This window comes from Olea europaea, chromosome 16 (genome assembly GCF_002742605.1).
Source record: "Olea europaea var. sylvestris chromosome 16, O_europaea_v1, whole genome shotgun sequence".
Classification (NCBI taxonomy): Eukaryota; Viridiplantae; Streptophyta; class Magnoliopsida; order Lamiales; family Oleaceae; genus Olea; species Olea europaea.
The window spans coordinates 18,241,895-18,249,758 of NC_036252.1; the positions used below are offsets into that span (position 1 = coordinate 18,241,895).

General features: G+C 32.7%; 1 pseudogene; it reads right to left on the reverse strand.

Annotated features, from left to right (window-relative positions):
* The window catches only part of LOC111412719, a 24,050-nt pseudogene extending 16,703 nt beyond the window's left edge, over window positions 1-7,347 (reverse strand).
* Between the last annotated feature and the right edge of the window lie 517 nt (window positions 7,348-7,864).

Sequence of the window (7,864 nt, forward strand, 5' to 3'; positions counted from 1 at the left end):
TCATATCTTTCATTCCACTATTAAGTCAATATAAATCGAAAACTCCTTTTCGACTTATGAGTACACCTTGGCCAAGGATTTCATCATCGACTTAATTGAATGAAACGCAGATCATCTCCTACTATCTAAGAGTGACGAATCCTTTATTGATCAATCACAACCTTCATATGATTCTTGACGTACCCGAACGATGTCGTATTAGCGGCCCTTTCAAAGCAACATCCAACACCGCCAAAGTATGACTGTCCTCATATAGGGTACTATGACGACCTCAAGTCAAAGGATCAATCCCACTACCGAACGTTAGAGATTAGCCACTGACACTCAGATAGTTATCCATGTGGAATCTCTTAGCGGGTCTCCAATGTTTTGTTCTATAACAAAACATCCACATGTTCATTTAAGTGTCACCACACTTTAGCTCGTGAGATCAGCTACTTACTTCATAAGTAAGAAATATCACACGTGATGGTCTAACTGTATTAACGATATCCGTATCTCGTTATTACTTACGACCATAGTTTATTCAAGATCCAATTATATGTAATTTGTATCTCACAATCACAACTCCTTGTGATTAACAGATTACCTAAAAATTGGGTCTTCGGATTCTATTATTTAATATTATTTATTACAAAATTAATTTAAATAAATAATAGATCTCGCCAAAATCAAATGCATTAAATATATTAAAAGCGTTTACAACCTAAATCGATTGGATCTAGGGCATAACACTTACAAGAGCATGTACCCTTATAGCAGACAATTGGATACATAAGACACATTAAAAGGTGATTCTGAATTGAGGAAAATAATAATCAAGGAAATGACAAAACGCAAAACTATAAATTGTCATGCATCATTGAGAAATATGGCGTATTAGAGTGACTGTTAAACCAAAAGGGAATTAGCTCAAATTAAATTTCAGTTATCTGTAGCATACCATTTGTTCAGCAGCCTAAGGGAAGGAGCAACCTTTTCCAACACTTCTAGATCTGCCAATAACTGTACAAAGGCAACCGGGATCATGTAAAAGAAGACCAACACAAACTCCAATATTGATATGAAAAGTTTCCGTATACTAAGAGAAACAAATGGTATTGACAGATTCTTCCAGTATAAATCTCGGGGTTCAGGAGCCCAATTTGTTAACCACTGAGTGGGATTCTCTATCTGTTGTATTTGTGCACAAACAGCTGCCCCCCCATCTAGAATTGAATGACACAAAGGCCGTAGTAGTGATAGCCTTAGGGTCTTCTAGAATTCTTTGGCGTTCCATGGTCAACTCAGAAGCAAAGGAAGAGTGATTTTATAAGAAAGAAAATAAATGCAATTGCCAGTTCAATAAGAAATCGAGCTTAATTAATCGAAGTTGAGTACAAAGAGGTTGGAGAAGGAAAGACTATAAATGGAGAATTCAAAGTGAATGGTAGTAACTTGATCTTAAATAAAAGTAGAAAGAACGACTCACTTTTTTATCAAGCTCCTTAATTTGTTCTTGGTAGAAGTCAATGAAATCAACTCTCCTACCCCATAGTCCAATTAAATCTTTCTGAATGAAACACATATTACTATTCAAAAATGAGATATTGTACTGTTAACCAGGTAATATTATTGTACATGCTTTTTTAATTAATGTCTTCAAATATCACTTCAAATTATTTTAACACAAAAAGTACTACCTTGCTAGCTGGCCTCTCCTCTGGATGTCTCTTTAACTTGAGTTGGTTGTATTCCAGCAAATTTTGAAGCCAGTCTCTTTTTCTGTTAAGTTTGGCAAACTTATTTACATTGTACACGGCCTGGTAAAGACAAGGCAGTTAACATAGAAAAAGATTGCAATTACATGTCAAGAAAATGTGGAAGTAATCAAGTAAATATGAATTTAATTTCAAGGAAAAGGTCTACCTAGAGTTGAGAAACTGAGTTCTGTGTATGTTATCTTTATCAAAATAATTATTTTGTGTGGAACAAAAAGTTACCCGATGACAAAGATAGTGGTCTGGATAGTTTCTATTAAAGAAGTTCTCGATACTATCTGATATTGAGCGCCCAGGAACACGTGGCACATTGCTAACAAAAACCTGAAGAATGTGGACATTAGTTTTATAATGAACTGCAAATTTGAGAAAAGCATGTCGACAAGGAACTGAATATGCATGTCTTTTCATTTCAAAACTACTACACAGATCAAATATTAGCTTCTTGACACTGAGCAGATCCGTTATAGTCATTATATTTTTCAATTGCCATAATAAAATCATACCGAACATTGGAGTTTAAACACAAATCAACACTCCCAAGTTTTGTACTTTCACACACTCGATGATAGGACTTTCATTTCTAAAGCAGTTCACTTTTTGTATACCATTTCATTATACATACATGTCGTCGATGAATCTCATAATCGATGAATCTCCTAACAAATTTTATCTCGACGAGAGTGCAATAGTCTGCCCATGAGATTCAAACATACATCTGAATATATAATTAGTTCAAATAATATCAAAAAACTTTGTTAAACTCATCTCATTTTTATATCCTCAATTAAATTTTATATGTTACACTCCATTCATCATAGTCAAAGTCATTCAAAGTTAAAGGTTCGACTAGTCAGTGTCAAAGTAATTTTGTAGTACTTTAACTAATCTAAAGAAAAATCACCAAAGATTTGTCAAAAATATAAAGATTTGAAAAATATAATAAAATATTAAGCATTAATTACTAGGTGATGGAATGGACCAAAATTTACCAAACTCATTTCATTATATATCCATTTCCTACACACACAAAACACACCGAGAGAAACAAAAGTAGGGAGAGAAAAGAGAGAAAAGAGGAGGCAAAAAAAAAATGAGAGGAAGAAGAAGAAAAAAAAAAATAGTAAAGTTTGCCTAGATTGTTAGAATATAAGCACCTCTACTATTAGGCTTGAATTCTTAAAATTCGAAGGTAAATAAAAAGTTATTTATTGGAAAGTTATGTTAAATTTTAGGGTTGTCTAATTGTTAGTTTAAATTCAATTTTATTGAAAGGGAACTATTGAATAAGTATAATAAGCTATGTAATTAAGTTAAATGAAAGAAATACTAGTTTAAGTGATTAAAGGAACTTTAGAAATTGTTTAAACGTGAAAAGATTAAGTTTTGATATCACCTATCTAAGTATTGGATTACTTAAAATAATTAATTGTTAATCTAAAAATTATATCATATTTCATGCGGCGACACAGATATCTAAACAGCTTACCAATCGAGTTGATTTTGCATAAATATTAAGTGAGTGGAAAAATTTAAATATTTTTAAAAAACTAATATATTAATTATAATAATACATTATATGCAATTATGTAAATTTCTTCTACAATTACATGATTATTATGAAAGGTTCTTTCATTATGATATACGTGAAATCATTAAGGTTGTACGTGGATTACTTATGAACTAGAATGTGACGTGATATTGAGATCAACTAGAAAAATGCCCATGATTATGTACTTCTTCTAATTCATAGAGGGGCCTTGGTCGTGTTTTATACTACACAGAGGGGTCTTGACCAGGCATTGATCTTGACCGTGTATATATAGCTCATAAAGGTCCCTGGGCCATATTCTAGAGTTGATTCTTGAGGTCAGCTTTCATTCATGGAGGAGGCCAATGGCCTATGGCGAAAGTTCTTAGTCCAAGGGGCGAATTACACATTTCAATCAGATGGTACATTTTAGTAGTAACTCATAGTCAACCCTTGTGTTGAATCTAACATCTAGTGAGCATCTGCATCGGTGCACGTCACATTTCGGGTCCATAGGGTGATTCGGGATGGGTCGTGACAAATTGGTATCAAAGCATGGTTTATAAAGTTTTAAAGGTCTTCATAGTTCATGCATTGGCATATCATGTATCGTAGTGTGTATGGTCACATGTCATGATGGCAGAAATCACAAGCTTTCAAGCTTTTGCTACTAGAATGTTTGGAACCTAAAATGGTAGAAGAATTTTTTAACAGATTCGAAAATAAATATTACATAAGTATGTTAGTTGCCATGATCTATTGGTTAAAATTGTGGTTAGTTGTTGGGTTGGAATGGTGGTGAATGTAACCTATTAAGAGTTGAATAGATTGTTAATTTAAAAGTGAAAGTTTTGATGGCTTTGTAGGCTAATTACTTACAGGCATTCGAAGTGATAGATGGTACAACCACTTAAGTATTAATTAATATGTAGAATTACATGAATTTTTAATATATACATCGAAAAATCTCTAGTTCTAGTTTGCAAAGTTAATAAAAAGGAATGATATTATTTGATTAATTGGTGACTATCAACGAGGAATTTTAATTATCTTTGGAAGTTAAATGGTTATTAGTGTTATCAAAATTTTGTGGTGATTGTGGCCACTTATATGGGATGATGATGGAATTCATGATGGTTTATACTTATGCTACATGATAAGAAATTGTGGAAGCCAAAACAATGATGTGTTGATTGATAGATAACTAAGTGTTATTGTATATCTTAAGTGTCAATAGGATTAGCATTTAGGTGATTCAAACTATTTTAATTACTTATGAGTTGTTTAATTATAAGGTAGGTATTCTAACCTTGTCAAATTTCCTCTCCTTCTCCTTCTCTTGTATTCATATTTTCTCTTGTTCACCTGTTGGCTTGACCGTCAGAGTGCAAGTAGACATCGGACCTTTTTTTCTCGAACGATGACCTTTTCTTACCAACGGGGTGGTGTTCAATATGTGTGTGTTACATGGAGGGTACGAGTTTGGTAATTTGTTGGCAATTTTTTTTGAGTCAACAAATATAGTTATCGTTTAAATTTCTTATCGATAATAACCTCTATAAATATTGAAATAGAAAAAGTAATTTAAGCTTTAAAAGCTTTTGGTTGGCTATATTATGGGTAGTTGAACTGACCTTTGAACAAAGTAGTGGACCTATCAAACTATTTAAATTTTTTTTTTTGGTCCCCCTAACCTTTGAAAATAGTAAATTTTGTCAATACGGACAACCCCACTTTTTTTTCTTCACTTGACTGTACTTTTAATTGAAATTTTGGTATAGATATCGATAGCCATTCGATGAAATTATAATGTACCTTGAAATGAAAAATCACATAGTCATATTCCATTAACTAAATGTAGGAAACTGTCCTCACTAATACTTAGAGGTAGGCGTAGGTCCGTTCGGTTCAGTTCTAAAGAGAACCGAACTGAACCAAAATTTTTGTGTATCTAGTAAATGGAATCGTCGGGTCCAAATATAATTATGGAGCCGTTCGGGTTCGGTTCTGTTCGGTTCCATATTATAATTAAATTTTTTAGCATTTATAACAACATTATTTAAATACCACTAATGACACATTCAATACTTTTGGAATGTCAGAGACTAGTAGATTACCTTGTTCGAATGATCGTTACAGTCAAAACTTCGGTCGGCGGAGGTCACAGCTTCGATTGGAGGTCACAGCGTCGACCAATGATTATATAAATTTTGGAATGTCAAGGAGGCTGCGAAAGTGAGTACGAGAGTCGAGACAACGTTATGCACTTTAGTGTAGATGTTTAGAGTTATTTAGTGGGTTGCATCTTGTTGGACTAAGAAATGAAATAATAAAATGGGTAATTGTACAAAAAATTAAAAAATTATAAATGAAACAAATTATTGGGCCAAAAATTTGGATCTAGAAATTGTTAATTTGTTTAGAAAAAATTAAAATTAAAATAATTTGATTTATTCAATATTAAAAAAAATTAGAAAGATTCGATTTTTTGGTTCTTAGTCTATAACCGAGAATCGAACCGTACCCATCAGTTCTCAATTTAAATATTCGTTTAGGTATTTAATTTGACAAGAACCGTTGGATTCGGTTTAGGTTCGGTTCTGGAGATTTTCCCAGCCCTACTAATACTTGATATCAAATAGCAATGTAAATTTAACTAACAATGAATTGCTTGGGACTCAAGGCAGATTTTCCCAGCCCTACTAATACTTGATATCAAATAGCAATGTAAATTTAACTAACAATGAATTGCTTGGGACTCTTGCCTTGAGAAGCCAAAAATTTTAACCGCATTGATGTAACTCTTTCATATTCCTTGTAAAGCATATAGAAAGTCCAGAAAGTAAACAAGTACTCCATCGATATATGGATGAACAACCTGATATTCAACCATAACAGCTCTTCTTTTAGGTACAAAACTTGATGGAAGACATTAAGAAGAGACTTGTTAAAACAAAAGGGGCTATAGTGAAAATGCTAAAAAGATATTATTTCCAAAATTTTGTATTCTTAATCATCCAAGATGATGTACACATAGATCCATGCCACTCTACTTATCAATTTTATACTCTAATTTTGGAATCCAAGCCTTTTCTTTCTGGGAACCATACAAATATGAGTTGGTTGCAATATAATTTCAAATTTAAGAAAACAGTTTTATAATTTCAAAAATCAGGTCTTAATCAGATTTTATTAATTAAATAACTAATTATTATTAAGGTCATGGTATTATACACTTTATGGTCATGACAGTGGCTTACTAGTCACAATTACAGATATCATGGTCACAAATCACAAATTTTATAGGTCGCAACTTATTTCTCGGTTGCTATATCTATAAAAATTTCCTTTTCCATTATTTTCATTCCCCTCATCAATTCATATAAGATATAAATAAATCACATTTTCCATAGTGAAAGGACATTAAACTTATATAAGATACAAATAAATCACATTTTCCATAGTGAAAGGACATTAAACTTACTTGTAAGATTCAGGACGAATGTTTGATATCGATAGCATATCAAGGTCAAGACGCCCACAGTGTAAAGCTCCACCAGATACATTCACTGGAATAAGAACCAAGATTTCCACAATGGCTATCGGTCCAAATACTTTCAAGCTATCAGAACAGAAAAAAATGGCAAAGTTAACCTAATAGAGTGATTTCAGAGAGCACTACAAAATGATCTTCAAGATAAATTGTACTTGAGTCAGAAATGTCCATAGTAAATAAAAAAACTAATAAAGTTTGAAATTGAAAATTTGCCAGTACCCTAGAGTAAAAATTCGTAGGAATACAGCAGAATCAAGCCCATCATGGCTAATAATCTCGTCCTCATTCATTTTCAATGCTTGAGGCATCCATTTGAGAAAATTCAGTCCTACCACACCTCCACTACTCCTGAGAATATTTTTACCACTAATATACCAATTAGGGAAATAAACTCTTTCATTTATTTGCTGAATTCTGAGGAAAGCAAAAGCCAGGAAGAATCCAAAAGCACATAGTAAATTTATGACATCACACACCGTTTTATCTTTTAAAGAAAACATCATCGACTTTCTAGAATCTTCTAGAAGCTGCCAGCTTAAGAGTATAATCTAGAATCTGTACAAAAATCATCTCCTCTGCCAATTGAAGAATTGCCTAGAATATGGCTGAATTCACCTCCACCGACATTCTGGAATTATGTAGAAGGGATGAGTCGCTGACTTCATATTCTATCTAGATGTATGGTTGTTGCCTACTATATGAGTGGAAAAAAGTGTGAGAAGAAGAATGAGAAGTGTGTGGAGAGGCGTGATATATATAAGTTTGTGTAAGAGAGAAAATGAGTAGGAAGTGCTATGAGTGAAAAACTAATTGTGAGGTGCAGTGAGTTACAAAATAATTAGTTACAAAATAATTAGTGAAGTGTCCTAGTATGTTTGGTTAGTATTTTTGGTGTGTGTACAAAATTATGTAACCAATGCACGACTATGTCACCACACTTACAAGCAAAACAATATATCAACATCATGACTCCCATCTTTACTTCATGGAGTTCAATGAAACATAAAATAAAATGCA